This window comes from Eurosta solidaginis, chromosome 2, assembly GCF_040869045.1.
Source record: "Eurosta solidaginis isolate ZX-2024a chromosome 2, ASM4086904v1, whole genome shotgun sequence".
Taxonomy (NCBI): domain Eukaryota; kingdom Metazoa; phylum Arthropoda; class Insecta; order Diptera; family Tephritidae; genus Eurosta; species Eurosta solidaginis.
In genome coordinates, this window is record NC_090320.1 from 17,666,580 (window position 1) to 17,685,434 (window position 18,855).

Below are 18,855 nucleotides of genomic sequence, written 5' to 3' on the forward strand. Positions count from 1 at the left end.
AAACAAATTTTGGTAACGCTATGGACACATTCAGTATATGTGAGGTCTTTCTTGACCGGCCAGTTCAACCTAACCTACTGCTGGTTAAAAAAAAATAAAAAAGGTTTACTACTTTGCGATGTAATTTTTTTGAATTCATCCTTATATTTTGCCCTTGTCAATACCGCCGTTAAAGAAAACGGAAAAGAAAACTTAAATATGAAGAAAGAAAATGATATTAGCGAAAAAAGCCAGCAAAACACGATGGAAGGAGAAAGAAGTGAGGCCACAACTGGGATGGATGGAAGGAAAGTGATATAGGATTGGTATAACGTCAGCGCATACCTACGCCGGAAATATTGAAATTTAAAAAGATAAAACCACGTATTATTCTGGGCTCTCGCCATCAGCCAAATTATTTCGTTTACAATTAGTAAAAAAACAATATCATAATTATTAAAATTACAAAAAAAAAATATTGTAAGCTCACGCCGATTTCAAAAAATCTCAAAGAATTCATACTATATTCAACAGTAATTACAATAATTTTGTTTTTATGGCATAATTTAGATCATCGCTATAAATACAAATTAGGATTATTTTTATCAAAAAAAGAAAAAAAAATTCAAAAACTTAAAAACTTGAAAAGCCCAAAACCAATTCATCATTGATGTCACATTTTGTGCTGCTACCAAAACTAAATATTTTGAAGTGAGAAATATAACAAAGAAAAAAATATATAAAAAGGTTTTTAATTGTATCTACAATAACTGACGCTGTGCGTAAGTGACTTTGTTGTTATTGTTTCTCATATGAACTTTTGTATCTACAAGCTTGAGTGAGGCACTGGGTGAAGAAAGACAAGGCAACCAACTTTAACAACCAGTTGCGGACGACCACGCAAACAACAATTCGCTTTAAGGTAGGCGTCTTTACTAAGGTTTTATGTATTTAAAGCATTTTGAGAAATATATATAATTAAGCTTTGTAGACTTAAGAAATAAGTGATTTAATTTTTTCTATTTATTGAGATGTCGCTTTTTAGCTAAGAAATACAAATTTCGTATAAAAATAAAAACTTTGGAAAACTTTCTTTAGCTTAATTTTAATTTTCAGAAAAGAATGAAAAAAGTTATGCTTTTCAATTAAAATAGCAACTACGCCTTACTTTTTTAATTTTTAAGTTTAAAATCTGATGTCCTTCAAATTATTTTTATACCGAAATTCGGCATTAGCAGAAATCAGTTTTAACAAATATTCATAAAAAATTCAAATCTTATCGGCGTGCAGAAAAAGATACAATTTTGTGATGTAAATTCTCCTTTTTTTTCAATATTTAAGCAAAAAAGTTTTAAATATTTTGTATAGTGCAAATCTTTCTAAAAAAAAATTCGAAAAAATTCGAAAACAATTTTTGAATTTTTTTCGGTACGCAAATTTGTAGCCTTATCAATCAATAGTCTTACAAAATACATACATGTTATAGATTTTTCAAAGATTGGCTTTTTTTTTACTTTTTTCCGAAAGGAAAAAACTCCGAAATTTTTTTTAAATTTTCTTGTATTATCGATTTTTTTTAAAAACGTTTTTGAAATTGGTTTGCATATTTTTAGTTACTAAATTCATGAGAGTTTTTGCTTAAAATATCGTTTGATATTGATTAGACTAAAGAACTGAATACTCAAACATATTTAGAGCGTATATAAAAACTCCAAAATTTTCTCGAATTATATATAGATTTTTATCAAAAACGTTTTTGAAACTAGCTTATATAGTTTCAGTAACATATTTTTAAAGTTCTTTCTTAAAATATCGTTTTATATTGCTTGGACTAAAAAAGCTGCATACTCAAAAATATTCAGAGAACTCTAAATAAAACGTTCGAAATTTTCGTAAAATTTTATAGAATTTTGATAATTTTTTCGAAAGCAGTTTTTAGATTGGTTTAAATAGTTTGCGTTACAAAATTCATGGGAGTTTTTGCTTATTAATTGGACATAAACTTCAAATAAAAAAATTTAAATATTCGTAAAACTTTCTTATAGTATCGAATTTTTCGAAAACGTCTTTGAGATTTCTTTACATTCATACAGTTATAAAATTCATGGAATTTTGCTTAAAATATCGATTGATATCGCTTGCACTTAAAAATTGCATACTCAAAAGAATTTAGGGGGCTCCAAATAAAAATTTTTTCGTAAAATTTTTTCGTATTATCGATTTTTTTCGAAAACACTTTTGGAATTGGTTTACATATTTTCAGTTAGAGCATTTATGGGAGCTTTTGCTTACAATATTTATTGATATTGATTAGACTAAATAACTAAAAACTGAAACATATTTAGAAGGCTCTAAATAAAAACCCCGAAATTTTCGTAAAATTTTCTCAAATCTTAGATTTTTTCGAAAACGGTTCAGAGACTCGCTTTCATAGTTTCTGTGACAAAATTCATTAAATTCATTGCTTAGAATATTGATTGATATTGCTTGGACATAGACTGCGTACTTAAAAGAATTCAGAAAACTCCAAATAAAAAGTTCGAAAATTTGGTAAAAATGTTCGAAAATTAAATTTTTTCAAAAACGTTTTGGAGTTTAGTTTACATAGTTTCAGTGACAAAATACATTGAAGTTTTTGCTTTAAATCTCGATTGATATTGTCTGGACATAATTTGCATACTAAAAAAAATTTAGAGAAGTTCACAAAAAAAGTTCGAAATTTTCATAAAACTTCCTCGAATATTCCAATGTTTTCGAAAACTTTTTTGATACTGGATTACATAGTTTCAGTAACAAAATTTTTTTTTCTGTTCGCTGCTGTTAAAATTCGCTTATTTTATTTTACTACCATACTTCTTTAATGACCTGCTCCTTTCATTCTCACTGACGTTTGTGCATTTTTTTAATTATTTATTTATATAAACTTTTTTTATTTTATATATTTTTTTTATTCACCAGCATTTTAATATATCGCATACTAAAGACTTAAGCAACGAACCTGCTGCATATATATTTAATTTTTAATTTTTATGTGTCAACCAATGGCATTGATCAGAACCACTACCTTCAGTTGTCGCTTGCATTAACTTGGCTAACAAAAGACTTAAGCCACAAACTTGCCGATAATTACATTGAAAATGCATACAAGCACCGATGACTAATAATAAAAATTGGAAATTCTCAATTTTTGCATGTAAAAGCGTCATTAAATTTCTTGATTGTAATTAGTGGTTGAAATGTCTTGGCTTGAAACGCAGTTGTTTTTAGAATGATTGCAGATATTTGTTTTTCAAAAAGAGACTATGAAAACGCTTAACTAGTTTTACTTGCTTCTAGTTTGGAAGCTTCTAGCTAAATGAGCGATAATTGCTGGTTTTTATCAAGAAATCAGATGATAAAGTTTAATTATGATGGACGCGAAGGACTGAGTGGGCCTTGAACTCGTGAACGCTTGATTAGGACTTTTTTTTCTTTGAAAATTTTATAATTTAAGCAGAGCTGCTCAGCTCCTATGCAGCTTTGTTTTTGTTTTGATTTGAAGAATAGGCACGGATACAAACTCATACTTAGAATATAAAAAACAAATTTCATAGCACTCCCATTTGCCCACACATATAAATTCGATTCATATTAAAGTGCCTGAATTTCATATGAAAGTGCAAAGAAAAAACACTTCCATATGAAGTCAATGCACTTCGGTATGATATTCATATTTACACTAGCAAATTGACAACAAAAAATTTTTCAAAAATATTTTAGCACTGCAAACAATTTTTATTCAATAATTATTCATTAAGAGGACCATCAAAATTCTTTGAAAATTTAAAACAATTTTTTTTTTTTTTTTGGCAATTTTAAAACGTTTTAGTGTACAAATAATTTTGTATATGTATTGTGATTTGCATTTCAATATAAAATTTTTTGAAGAACCCTGAATTAAGCGAACATCTCGCAAAGCTTTTAAACACAAAATAGTTTTTTGGCGGAATAGTTTCTATTTGAGCGATGATTACTCTGAAGAATGCTTCTTGTTAGCCAAATTTCTTGCATAATAAACAACTAAAAAATTTAAAATTGTAAAAAAATCGTGTAAATAAAATTTACAATTTAGTTTCATAGTTTTTTGCCCGTCTTTTTGCAGATATTAAAAAAGCGGTTTTATCTGTTTTTAGCTCCATTGCACTTCTTTACATTTTTCGTTTTGAATATTCGCGGTCAATTTGCATTTTCTATTACCTACAGAATTTTGGGTATTCACTTCTTTCCCCTCAACAGTTCAGTAGTATTCGTTTCCTATTTGCCGTATAATTTTTGTTTTATATTACATGCGCATATATAAACAATCAAACTTATTTGCATAAGCAAACATATAATTTTGCATGTCAATTGCGTGAATTTTGTGTGAATTTTATGTTCGTCTGCAAATAAGTCAATACGTACTGCGCCATAGTATTTTTATACTCAGTTGAGCAGAGCTCACAGAGTATATTAAGTTTGATTGGATAACGGTTGGTTGTACATATATAAAGGAATCGAGATAGATATAGACTTCCATATATCAAAATAATCAGGATCGAAAAAAAATTTGATTGAGCCATGTCCGTCCGTCCGTCCGTCCGTCCGTCCGTCCGTTAACACGATAACTTGAGTAAATTTTGAGGTATCTTGATGAAATTTGGTATGTATGTTCCTGAGCACTCAACTCAGATCGCTATTTAAAATGAACGATATCGGACTATAACCACGCCCACTTTTTCGATATCGAAAATTTCGAAAAACCGAAAAAGTGCGATAACTCATTACAAAAGACAGATAAAGCGACGAAACTTGGTAGATGGGTTGAAGTTATGACGCAGAATAGAAAATTAGTAAGATTTTGGACAATGGGCGTGGCACCGCCCACTTTTACAAGAAGGTAATTTAAAAGTTTTGCAAGCTGTAATTTGGCAGTCGTTGAAGATATCATGATGAAATTTGGCAGGAACGTTACTACTATTACTCTATATGTGCTAAATAAAAATTAGCAAAATTGGATGAAGAACACGCCCACTTTTTAAAAAAAAAATTTTTTAAATTCAAATTTTAACAAAAAATTTAATATCTTTACTGTATATAAGTAAATTAAGTCAAAATTCAACTCCAGTAATGATATGATGCAACAAAATACAAAAATAAAAGAAAATTTCAAAATGGGCGTGGCTCCGCCCATTTTCATTTAGTTTGTCTAGAATACTTTTATTGCCATAAGTCGAACAAAAATTTACCAATCCTTCTCAAATTTGGTAGGAGCATAGATTCTACGACGGTAACTGTTCTCTGTGAAAATGGGCGAAATCGGTGGAAGCCACGCCCAGTTTTTATAGACAGTCCACCGTCTGTCCTTCCGCTCGGCCATTAACACAATAACTTGAGCAAAATCCGATATATCTTTACTAAACTTAGCCCACGTACTTACCTGAGCTCACTTTTTCTTGGTATAAAAAATGGGCGAAATCTGACCATAACCACGCCCACTTTATCGATATCGAAAATTACGAAAAATGAAAAAAATGCCATAATTCTATACCAAATACGAAAAAAGTGATGAAACATGGTAACTGGATTGGTTTATTGACGCAAAATATAACTTTGGAAAAAACTTTGTAAAATGGGTGTTACACCTACCATATTAAGTAGAAGAAAATGAAAAAGTTCTACAAGGCGAAATCAACAGCCCTTGGAATCTTGGCAGGAATACTGTTAGTGGCATTGCATGTATAAATAAATTAGCAGTACCCGACAGATGATTTTCTGGATCACCTGGTCCACATTTTGGTCGGTATCGCGAGAACGCCTTCACATATACATCTAAGGGCCACTCGCTTTTAAAACCCTCATTAATACCTTTAATTTGATATCCATATCGTACAAAAACATACCAGAGTCACCCCTGTCCCACCCTAATGGCGATATCTCGAAAAGGCGTCCACCTATAGACCTAATGCCCCCTCCCTCTTAAAATGCTCAGTAACACCTTTCGTTTGATACCCATATCGTACAAACATTCTAGAGTCACCCCTGGCCCACCCTAATGGCGATATCTCGAAAAGGCGTCCACCTATAGACCCAGTGTCCACTCCCTCTTAAAATGCTCAGTAACACCTTTCGTTTGATACCCATATCGTACAAACATTCTAGAGTCACCCCTGGCCCACCCTAATGGCGATATCTCGAAAAGGCGTCCACCTATAGACCTAATGCCCACTCCCTCTTAAAATGCTCAGTAACAGCTTTCGTTTGATACCCATATCGTACAAACATTCTAGAGTCACACCTGGCCCACCCTAATGGCGATATTTCGAAAAGGCGTCCACCTATAGAACTAAGGATTACTCCCTTTTAAAATACTCATTACCACCTTTCATTTGATACCCATATCGTACAAACACATTCTAGAGTCTCCCTGGCCCACCCTAATGGCGATAACTCGAAAAGGCGTTCACCTATAGACCTAATGTCCACTCCCTCTTAAAATGCTCAGTAACACCTTTCGTTTGATACCCATATCGTACAAACATTCTAGAGTCACCCCTGGCCCACCCTAATGGCGATATCTCGAAAAGGCGTCCACCTATAGACCTAATGTCCACTCCCTCTTAAAATGCTCAGTAACACCTTTCGTTTGATACCCATATCGTACAAACATTCTAGAGTCACCCCTGTCCCACCCTAATGGCGATATCTCGAAAAGGCGTCCACCTATAGACCTAATGCCCACTCCCTCTTAAAATGCTCAGTAACACCTTTCGTTTGATACCCATATCGTACAAACATTCTAGAGTCACACCTGGCCCACCCTAATGGCGATATCTCAAAAAGGCGTCCACCTATAGAACTAAGGATTACTCCATTTTAAAATACTCATTACCACCTTTCATTTGATACCCATATCGTACAAACACATTCTAGAGTCACCCTGGCCCACCCTAATGGCGATATCTCGAAAAGGCGTCCACCTATAGACCTAATGCCCACTCCCTCTTAAAATGCTCAGTAACACCTTTCTTTTGATACCCATACCGTACAAACATTCTAGAGTCACCCTTGGTCCAGCTTTATGGCGATATCTCGAAAAGGCGTCCACCTATAGAACTAAGGATTACTCCCTTTTAAAATACTCTTTACCACCTTTCATTTGATACCCATATCGTACAAACACATTCTAGAGTCACCCTGGCCCACCCTAATGGCGATATCTCGAAAAGGCGTCCACATATAGACCTAATGCCCACTCCCTCTTAAAATGCTCAGTAACACCTTTCGTTTGATACCCATATCGTACAAACATTCTAGAGTCACCCTTGGTCCACCTTTATGGCGATATATCGAAAAGGCGTCCACCTATAGAACTAAGGATTACTCCCTTTTAAAATACTCCTTACCACCTTTCACTTGATACCCATATCGTACAAACACATTCTAGAGTCACCCCTGACCCACCCTAATGGCGATATCTCGAAAAGGCGTCCACCTATAGACCTAATGCCCACTCCCTCTTAAAATGCTCAGTAACACCTTTCGCTTGATACCCATATCGTACAAACATTCTAGAGTCACCCCTGGCCCACCCTAATGGCGATATCTCGAAAGGGCGTCCACCTATAGACCTAATGCCCACTCCCTCTTAAAATGCTCAGTAACACATTTCGTTTGATGCACATATCGTACAAACACATTCTAGAGTCACCCCTGGCCCACCCTAATGACGATATCTCGAAAAGGCGTCCACCTATAGACCTCATGCCCACTCCCTCTTAAAATGCTCAGTAACACCTTTCGTTTGATACCCATACCGTACAAACATTCTAGAGTCACCCCTGGCCCACCCTAATGGCGATATCTCGAAAAGGCGTCCACCTATAGACCTAATGCCCACTCCCTCTTAAAATGCTCAGTAACACCTTTCATTTGATTCCCATATCGTACAAACACATTCTAGAGACACCCCTGGTCCACCTTTATGGCGATATCTCGAAACGGCGTCCACCTATGGAACTAAGGATCACTCCTTTTCAAAATACTCATTAACAGCTTTCATTTGATACCCATATCGTACAAACACATTATAGAATCATCCCTGGTCCACCTTAATGGGGACATCTCGAAAAGGCGTCCACCGATAGACCTAAGGCCCACTCCCTCTTAAAATGCTCAGTAACACCTTTCATTTGATACCCATATCGTACAAACAAATTCTAGAGTCAGCCCTGGTCTACCTTTATGGCGATATCCCTAAATGGCGTTCATCCATAGAACTATGGCCTACTCTCTCTTAAAATACTCTTTAATACCTTTCATTTGATACACATGTTATACAACCACATTCCAGGGTTACCCCAGATTGATTTTCCTTATTTTGTCTCCATAGCTCTCAACTGAGTATGTTATGTTCGGTTACACCCGAACTTAGCCTTCCTTACTTGTTCTTTTTTTTTTTGAATTTTGGCGTGATGATATTTTGGGGCGTTAAATTATTTTGCATAAAAAGGTAAATTTACATAAAAAATTATTTGGTTTTTTATTTGTTCCTAGAAACCAGGCAAGAATTTGGAATTTTGTAATAAATAGTAATTGTTAAGCTTAGCTGGAGTAGTGGGACGTCATTGTGTGATTTGTGGAGAGCGGGATGGTAGGTAGGTTGAACTGGCCGGTCCATGAGGACCTCACATAGACTGATTGAGTCCGTAGTGTTACCAGAAGTTTGTTTTAACGACAAAACTGAAAAACCCTATCAAAAACCAGGACCTATGTTATAAAATAACTCCGTCCTCTTGGCAAATACTAGAAGCTTCCTAGGACTTAAGCCACTTGCTGCTTCTAGATCTGACAGCTGTATCACTCCTAATAGCTGGAGTCTTAGCCTGGCAAGTGCAGGGCACGAGCACAGAACGTGCTCGATCGTTTCCTCCTCCAACCCGCACTTCCTACACCTGCTATCACTGACCAAGCCTAATTTAAAGGCATGTGACGCCAGAAGGCAGTGTCCAGTCAGAATACCCGTCATGAGCCTACAGTCCTCTCTTTTTAATGATAGAAGCAACTGTGTTAGTCTAAGGTTGTAAGACCTACACATAATTTTCGACACTTTACAGCCCCGCGCTTGAACCCACGCCTTTTCTGCTTGGTCGATCATGTCCACCTCTCGCCTTCGCTTAATCTCGCTCAATCTAATTGGGATGTCTACGGAGCAAGCTTCAAGGGATGCGCCCTTTTTAGCTAATTCGTCCGCTTTTTCATTCCCATCTATTCCCATATGCCCTGGGACCCAATATAGATGTATGCTTCTCCCTGTCCCGATTCTCTCCAGAGACTGCTTACACTCTAACACGCATTTAGATGCTGTGCTATGCGAGATTATTGCCTTAATTGCTGCTTGACTGTCAATATAAAAGTTAACACGGTTGCAGCTTAAGCTGTTCTCTTCCAGGGTTTCTACTGCTTTGGTTACGGCTAATATTTCCGCTTGGAAAACGCTACAGTAATCCGGCAGCCTGTAGGATCTGCTTAATTCCGGATCAGCGCAGTATACCGCAGACCCTACTCCTTCCACTATTTTGGAACCATCGGTGTACACATGTATCGCCTCGTCCGCCATTTGCGCACCCTTGCGCCAACCGTCCAACTCTATTGTGGCCTTAAGATCTCCCTCAAAGTGCAGGTAGGGAATCATGTAGTCTGTTCGTCTTGTGACTGAGGACGCTATACTACTATGGCCATATGGTCGGCGCTCAAGCTGCCCCGAAGCACCGAGCCTGGTTGCGGTCGTTAATGCTTTGTTCTTTGCTACCAGGTCTACAGGTGGAATGTGCAGAATGGCATACAGTGCAGCCGTCGGGGTTGTTTTCAGGGCTCCCGTAATGCAAAGCATCGATAGTCTGCATACCCCCTCTAATTTTTTGAGGTATGTTGTTTTTTGTGTGGCTTTCCACCAAACAAGAACTCCATAGTATAGAATAGGGCTTACAATCGCTGTAAAAACCCAATGAGAAAGAGAGGGCGATAGGCCCCACGTACACCCCAGCATTCTTTTACATGCATAGAGTGCCGTTGAGGCCTTCTTGACCCTCTCCTCCACGTTGAGCTTCCATGACAGCTTACTGTTTAGGATGATTCCTAGATATTTTGTGCAAGGTTTCTCCTGTAAGGTCACCGCTCCTAACTTAGGCCTGGTCCAATTTGGGACCTTGTACCTCTTTGTAAACAAGACCATATCCGTCTTCTCCGCATTGACTTTCAGCCCGACATTAGATGCCCAGGTATGAATATCCCGAAGCGCCCGATCCATCAAAGAACTAATCGTTGGAAGGCATTTTCCACTTATGACAATTGCAACGTCATCTGCGTAAGCCGTAAGTTTTACGGGTCCCTCATCGAATTGCCTGAGCAGTTGGTTGATGACCAGTGTCCACAGCAGAGGTGATAGCACCCCTCCCTGCGGCGTGCCCCGGTCCACTGATTTCGTGGCCTCGTACAATCCCCATTGTGATGTAATCTTTCTGCAATTTAACATGCAGCCGATCCATCTGATTAAGGCAGGATGTACTTTAATGTAATTAAGACCATCCATAATCGCCCATGTTGCAACATTATTGAAAGCCCCGGCAATGTCCAAGAAGACTCCTAGAGCATACTCCTTATATTCCAGGGATTTCTCTATGCTTATTACCACCCTATGCAATGCGGTGTCTACCGACTTGCCTTTGGTGTACGCATGCTGTGTTGTGGAGAGCAGCTTTCCATCCACGTTGGACTTTATGTACACATCTATCAGCCTCTCAAAGGTTTTGAGCAGAAATGATGTTAAGCTAATGGGTCTATAGTCTTTGGGATACACGTGACCGATCTTCCCCGCCTTTGGTAGAAAAGCTACACGAGCAGTTCTCCAAGAGTGCGGAACATGATTCAGTCTTATGCACCCATCGAATATTATTTTAAGCCATTCCACGACCGCCCTGCTTGAGAATTGTAGCATGGCCGGGAATATACCATCTGGGCCCGGCGATTTAAACTTAGAAAACGTCTTCACTGCCCACTCGATCTTGGTATCGGTCACCAAGCCCGGCACCACTAGCTCCGTGATCGAAGTGTGAGTGATGTCTGCTGGTTCTTCTAAACCGTCTCCCGATGGGAAATGTGTATCGAGAAGCACCTCAAGGGATTCCTCACTATCACGTGACCATTCCCCGTTCTCTTTCTTTATTAGTCCCTGGACTATGTTTCCCTTTGCTAGGACTTTTTTCAACCGTGTTGTTTCACTGGAGCACTCTATGTCCGTACAGAAACTTTTCCATGAGTTTCTCTTCGCCCTGGTAATTTCACGCTTGTAGATCCTCAGTAGATCCCTGTACTCGTCCCGACACGCTTCGCTTTCCGCGGTCTTTGCGAGTTTAAACATTTCTTTTACCTGTCTTCTTAGAAGACTCAGCTCATTGCTCCACCATGGCGGCTTTGCTTTTCCTCTGAATCTTCTTAGAGGGCAAGCTTTGTTATACGCAGTCATAAGCGTCCTTGTTAGGAATTCATTCGACTCCTCCAGTTCCTCTACATTAGCAACCTCTTTGGGTTGTCCCAGTTTCGTTTCTACATGTTTCTGGAATTTAGTCCAATTCGTTGCCCTAGGGTTTCTAAAGGTTCCTCCCTTCTCTACCCTCTTTAGTGGGATGCTGAAGCTTATATACGCATGGTCGGAGAAGGATGGTCTATCGAGAACCATCCAATCATACCTTGATATATCACGCTCGGAGCTCAATGTAATATCCAGAACATTGCTGGATGTTGGACCAATGTATGTAGGAACATTTCCCCTGTTGGCTATCTGCAAATTGGTTTGCAGGATGTAACAAAATAGAGATTCGCCTCTCTCGTTCGTATCTGCTCCTCCCCACGCATTGTGGTGCGCATTTGCATCTGCGCCTATGACCAACCGCCCTTTGCGCCCTTCCTCCTGTACTAGCCTTTTGCACTCCATCAGTGGAACCTCCGCAGCATGGGCCATGTAGCAGGACGCCAGGATAAATGCCTGCTTATTCTTTTGCTCAACGGCCACCGCTACGAGATCCTCGGTGGTGTAATTAGGCAGCATATATGAATGCAGCTGTTTCCTTACCATTACTACAGCTCGCACCCGTCCTTCCGTTTGTGCGTAGTAAACGCCAAACCCGCGCGCGCTAAGTCCAGAAACCTTTCCTCCCGATGAGAGCCACGGCTCCTGGATCAGCGCCACGTCAAACGAACCCTCCTCAAGGGTTAGGAGGAGTTCGCTCGACGCCACTTTACTGTGTTGGAGGTTTATCTGTAGGACTCGCAGCACCATTGGGCTGTTTGTCCCCCTCCAGCACCTTCGTCTTGACGTCGTCGTCCTCCTCTTGCCCTTTTGGTTTAGAGTATTCGAGGCCCCCTTCAGCCCCTCGTGAATGTTGTGCCGTGTGTTCCTCTGTGCGAGTCACAGCACCATTTAGCGGTTGGTCCTCTTCTAGCACGTTCGTGGTGACGTCGGGGACCTCCACCTGTCTTTTTTCCCTTAGGCTTCTGAGGTCCTTTTCGACTTCGCCCACTTCCAGCGTATTAGGATTTTTATCCTCGGGACTTCTTTTCCTGAGTCGCATGTAAATTTTGCCAGTGACAAAGGACATTTTGCCAAGCTGCGTGTACAGAATATCCTCCGCCTGCTTGTTTATTTGGAAGATGTAGAACTGACCATCCTCGGTAGGCCGAGATACAGTAAGTACCTTCCAATCCTGTGTCGGTATGTTCGGATTCTGATTCTGCAGAAGTCGCAGTGTATCCTCCGACTTCATCACGCATGGTATCCATACCTTAACTTTTGGTACCGTGGGGATTTGCGCTTTATCCACCACCTCAAACCGCGCGTTCGTGCCTTGCCTTTGGAGGTTTGGAACGACTTCCTCCAGCCACCGCAAGCTCGCGATGTTGTCGCACGCTATCATCTTCACACCATTATACCATCCCCCCGAATCAAAGGTTGGAAGGGGCTTACTTGGTTGTTCCCGCATCATCTTAAGCATTAAGCTAATAAGCTCCCTTTCCACAGATCTCCACCTTTCAGTAGTCATTTGTCCGAACGGACTGCTACGATCAACCAGCGCCACAGTCAGTGACTGCTTTGCCACATCACTCATCTTCTCGGGAAAAGCAGGAGTCTTAGTGTTATCTCCCTTTAGAACCTCCGAGAACACCGGAGTCTTCGCGTTAACTCCCTTTAGCGCCTCCGAGAAAGCCGGAGTCTTAGCGTTATCTCCCTTTGGCTTATCTCCTACTTTCGTAGTTGGAACTTCCCTCTGACTGGCAGCTTTCGAGGTAGTTGCTACCTCGCTATTGGAACCCATCTGTCTTACAGCTTTGGGCCTACTTGTCTTGTCTATGCGACTGCCCTGCCTCGCGGCTCTAGGACTGGGTCCTTTCTGCCTCTTGAAAGCAGGCTTGTCGCCTTCTGCCGAACGTTGCCTCTTCATTCTGCCATTCGACGCTTCTTCCTCCTCGTACCGGTTGCAGAACCGAGGGTTTCTCGCAGCAAACCTTTTGAACTGCCTTCGACCTACTTCTACCGCTTCATGGGCCCATTCCAAGCGTTCGATCTCCACTTCTGTTGGGTCGACCACTGCTCCCAAGCGTTGTACAATTCTTAGTGCTGCACGGTACTGCGAGAGAGCTCTTTTACTTCCTCTGCTCCGTACCCTTCTCCACTCTTCTACTCCGTTTTCATTTGTGTGCTTCTCCAACACGGAGTTCATTGAATCAGCACTACTCTCGCTCCCCGAGTCCGACGCATCGCTTAATTCGTATTTGTCGTCCTTGGATTGCGACTCAGTCCTCCTCTTTACATCCTCCTTATTAATTCAGGTAATGAGTTGTTCATCTTGGTCGTACGACCACCTGCCCGACAAGGCGGGCTCAGCGGTCCAGTATTATATACGGGGAAAGAACCGTCCGCCACAGCAGCGCCCCTTACTGCGGTAAGGCCATAAATACTTCCCGAGATGGCCCGGTATCGGGAAGGCTCCGTTCGAATACAGCCGAATTTATCCCCTGGCTGCAAATCGTCCAATAGGCACGGTCCGCATAACACCCTGGATTAGGGGGTTGGCAGTTCTTGGTCACCGACATCCCGCCGCCCTCCTATGAGGCGAAACGGCGTAGATGTCAGTCCTAAACAGCTCCGCCTCATAGTCGGGCGCTATGGAGTTCGGCTAAGCCCTCACACCAACGACAAGGTGCCTACCCTAGTGAGGGAGAGCGGGATGCTTTTTAAAAAATATATTATTAAAATAAATTGTGCCAAACATTTGACTTGGGCTTCGAAATGTTAGAATCATTTCAAACAAAACAAATTTTTAATGAAACATTCCCCACCTCTTTACAACCTCGCGAATTAGAAAGGATAGAAACTTGAATGAAATATAGCCAATTATGATCTGATTTGTCGTCATACCTTGAATAATGAATGCTTTGTTGTTGTTGTTTTCCCCTTAAAAACGATTCCCGAAGCCTTAAGGAGTATTACCGAATATTAAGAATCTGACTGCATCTAGAATATTTTTTGCTCTTTCGAACCTTCCGGTCCATGAATTATGATCACTTCTTAAGGCAGCCATGCATACCGGCGAAATATTTCAACCCCCTCAGACGAATGCTTCAGGGAAACAACATGATTATGGAAAATACCGTCTAGAGCTGATATGGTCCATGGACTGATAAAAAAAGGTGAATGGGGAATGGGGTCGTGAAAAAGTGGAACGTTCTTTTGACCCTGAAAGAAGATGTTTGATAGGTTCATAAGATGGATTGATGTATCAGATTTTTGGAGAAGCAGTCATGCTTTCTTCCTGCCAAAAGGCAATAAAGATCAGACATCTAAATTCTAAAGAAAATAGTCATATTTTGTGCTCAAAACCCTTTAGAGTCTGAAAGACGCGCATATGAAGTGAAACATGGCATTAAAAGAGCACGCTGAAGGCAAGTAAGAACACATCTCAAACCATAAAAAATAAATGTATGGCGCGGTAACCTCCGAAGATATTTTAGGCCGAGCTTATCTTCCAATTTGCATCGTGCTCCTTTGTTTAATTTTTCCTAAAAATTGGCGGGACAGAAAATACTTATTTTATGCCGACTCCGAACGGCAGCTGCAAGGCAAATGAGTTTTCACTGAGACCTTTCCATAGCAGAAATACACTCGGAGTGCTAGCCAAACACTGCAGAGGGGCGACCCCGCCTAGGAAAATTTTATTCTAATTGAATAAACTTATTTCTGAAATTTTTTATATTGCTTTTCCCAGAGCGTGAACCCAGGATCTTCGGTGTGGTAGGCGGAGCACGTTACCATCACAACACGGCGGCCGCGAGTTTGTCAGAACTTTATATTATGTCTCAAAATGCACGATTGTGGACGGTGTTATGTTAACCGAAGCACATACATATATATCAACTTGAGAAGTTGGATCTGGTGTGAATTAAATTGAATTTAGATTGCTTCGCATAATAAGGGCAATCGAATTTACTAAGCATAAATAGACTGCAAGGTGGGGCACGATCACCCCTTTCATCAAAGCTGGCCATAAATGAGCTGCTCAGATGGTTAGTTCTTTTACGGATGTCGTGCTTTAGGAGATGTATGCCTAGCAATCAAACGTCGGGGTTGAACGCCAACCCAAGAATCTTGTCATCTTTACGAGGAAGTATAAGGTGCCGAACTGGACTAGGCCTAGCTAAAATTGTTATAGAGAGCAAAAATAAAATCAATTTATATTTGAGAGCTAGTAGAACTTGTGTGCCCCGTCTATGCATTGAAACGAGTTGTTTGGTGCCCTTGTGGCCTATCGCCCTCCATTCCAGACATACCTACCCATACATCCAGCTGCCAAGAGCGTAATGTTAACACATGCAATAAGACTTAATGCCTTTGGGCACCATGCGTTTAGTTTATACCGACTTAGAAGTAAAGCGTCTTGTAACATTGGGCATGAAGAGAACAAGATGAAATACTTACTGCCACAGAAGAAAGAATCTTCGCATTCGCGCCTTGGCGGCCACGTCACTGTTGACGGATATGAGATCGTGACAGTGGAAGATTTCGTCTATCTGGGAACCAGCATTAACAGCTTCGAAATCAAATGGAAAATAACTCTTGCCAACAAGTGGTACTTTGGGAGAGTAGTCAACTGAAAAGTAGAGTCCTCCCTCGACGAGCAAAAATCATGCTATACAAGTCGATAATATCTGCCCTAATGCATGGCTAGCTATCATGGATGGTGCCGAATGAAGATGAGATGGCTCTTGAGTGTTCGAGAGAGAAAAGTTCCCCGGAAGATTTATGGTCCTGTCCATGATGCCAAGTATGGTATACAGCAAAGCTACATAGTTCTACAAATGGAATCACTAATAAATTCATTTATATTTCTTTTATAGTTTTGCATGCAGTCATGCTTCTCCCTAATATAAATTTAATACTTTTTTGTTAAATTTTTGCAAAACTAAGAAATTTGCTGAAACTTAAGCATACCACCCAAATATGGCGCGTGCCATTGCGATAAGCAAATCAGCTTTTTTATGGCAAAATATTGTCAACGCCCTGGAATAGTTTTTTTAATACGGTGTCTACACATTAGGGTGGGACAAAATAAATCTCGAAGTAAAACCTGTTGGTAGTCACCACTTAAAATATACACACTAGGAATGAGCTCGTAATGCTGATGTAAATGGCATACTTATTACAGTTTCCAATTTCACTCTAGACTTACATTAAAAATTATTAAGTGCTTTCACTAAAAGCAGTCAACTCTTTCCCTGTATATACAGCCCTAGCAGCAGATTAAGTGTAACCAGCAAAAATAAAATTTTACAGAAGAAGGAATTTCAAGGTGCCCGGTGCCATGGGACAAAATTCTAAAAAAAAACTAATGAAGTTCGATATGTAAACATTCATTATCGACTAGTGACTAGCTTGTTATCGCCAACGATTTTATAATGAAGCTTTAACGGTATCTATATTAAAATAAACCGTCGAGGTTAATAGATCGACGACAAGTCGATAAAAAAATTAATAAACTCCTATAACAAATAGTTGACTTTTTGGTTAAAAATCGATAGCTTTTAGATAACAAATCGGTAACCTTTTGATTAAAACCGATAACTTTTAGATAACAAATCGAAAACTTTTTGATCAAAAATCTACAACTTTTTGATACCATATCGATAACTTGTTTATAATATATCGATAACTTTTTGATAAATTATTGGTAACTTTTCGATAGTAAAACACAGTGACAAGCTTTTCGATAACAAATCGTTATCGTAAATAAACCGAATCTAGTCGATTGCGGCCAACGTGGTGTGGTGGTAGCGTGCTCCGCCTACCACACCTTATGCCCTGGGTTCACACCCCGGGCAAAGCAACATCAAAATTTTAGAAATAAGTTTTTTCAATTAGAAGTAAATGTTTCTAAGCGGTTTCGCCCCGCGGCAGTGTTTGGCAAGCGCTCCGGGTGTATTTCTGCCATGAAAAGCTCTCAGTGAGAACTCATCTGCCTTGCAGATCCCGTTCGGCCAATTTGTAGGGAAAATCAAGAGGAGCACGACGCAAATTCGAAGAGAAGCTCAGCCTTAGATCTTTTCGGAGGTTATAGCGCCTTACATTTTTTTGTTTTTTTATTTTTATTTTAGCCAAAAAAAAATCGACATCGCATCGGTAACTTTAGTAATCAAAACCAAATTTTTGACATAAGATGTGTAAATTTAACCGGAAACTTCAGCTCGTAAATTTGCGCTTTTATAGAAAGCAATACTGTTAAAGCAAGTATGGCTCCTGTTTATTTTTCCATCTTTCTGTTCCTAATTTTTTCTTTTCATTCTTTTTGCTTTTCTTTCCTTTACTTTCCTTTCTTTTCCTTTACTTTTATTTCCTTTCTTTGCCTTGCTTTACTTGTTTTGATCTGTCTTGCCTTGCCTTGCCTTTATTTGCCGTCTGATTTCGCTCGTATAAACTCTACCATGAACATTGTTCTTACTTCCACTTACTTTCTGTATTACTATCTACAGCATACGAATACTACGCACTACGCGTAGCTTACATGTTCTGCGGACCCCACACAGTATACCAATACCATACACCACGCCTACGCTTACACATTGCGTTCATTAAACAAAAGTCGCTACTTTCTTGAAGCTTACTTATCGTCAAAGTAAAACTGAATGGGGTATAGAGCTGTGAAGGTACAAATATTGATGCCAAAATCGACAGAGCGATCTATTATTAAAAACATAACATGAGAGTATTCCTATCGAAAAAGACTGTGAATATGTGTGTATTGTAGACGTGTAGCTACCAGCTTTTCCATGCAAGAGAATAAAACCTCGTTTTTTATTTTGGTCCACCTTAATGTACATACATATGTCATGTGGGGTAACTGTAGTGTCCCATATTGTTTTTTGTTATTTTATGTCTACGCAAAAAGTGTCAACAACTCGTTGAGTAGCCATAAATTTCGTGTTTATTTGGCAATGAAAGGTAATTAAAAATATGTACAATAATAAAAAATAAATTAAAAAAACAAGGAAAAAACCTAAAGTATAATAAGTTAAGTAGCATAGCGTGACTGATTGAATTTTCAAATTTCTTTTTTTTATTAAATTTATTTCAGACACTGAGTTTGCTGCACGCCAGCACCAAGTTTTTAAAGTGGGGTTGAAACAAAAGCAAAAGCATTGGCACACATGCGCAGACATTAAAATTAAATAAAAAATAAAACAAACTTTGGCATGCGCATATTTTGAGGATCTTATGAAAACACCGCCCAACATCCCGTGTCTATGTTGAAAAAT

General features: G+C 39.4%; 1 protein-coding gene across 9 annotated transcripts in view; it reads left to right on the forward strand.

Moving 5' to 3' along the window:
• The window catches only part of LOC137239353 (pneumococcal serine-rich repeat protein), a 175,371-nt gene that overhangs the window by 4,939 nt on the left and 151,577 nt on the right, over positions 1–18,855 (forward strand). For 7 of the 9 annotated variants that reach the window (XR_010949334.1, XM_067764547.1, XM_067764551.1 and 4 more), the window contains one exon: positions 550–901. The exons of the other annotated variants lie outside the window; for them this stretch is intronic. The gene's annotated coding sequence lies outside the window, so the exon portion shown is untranslated. The remainder of the gene's footprint in view (positions 1–549; positions 902–18,855) is intronic. 9 annotated transcript variants of the gene reach the window in all.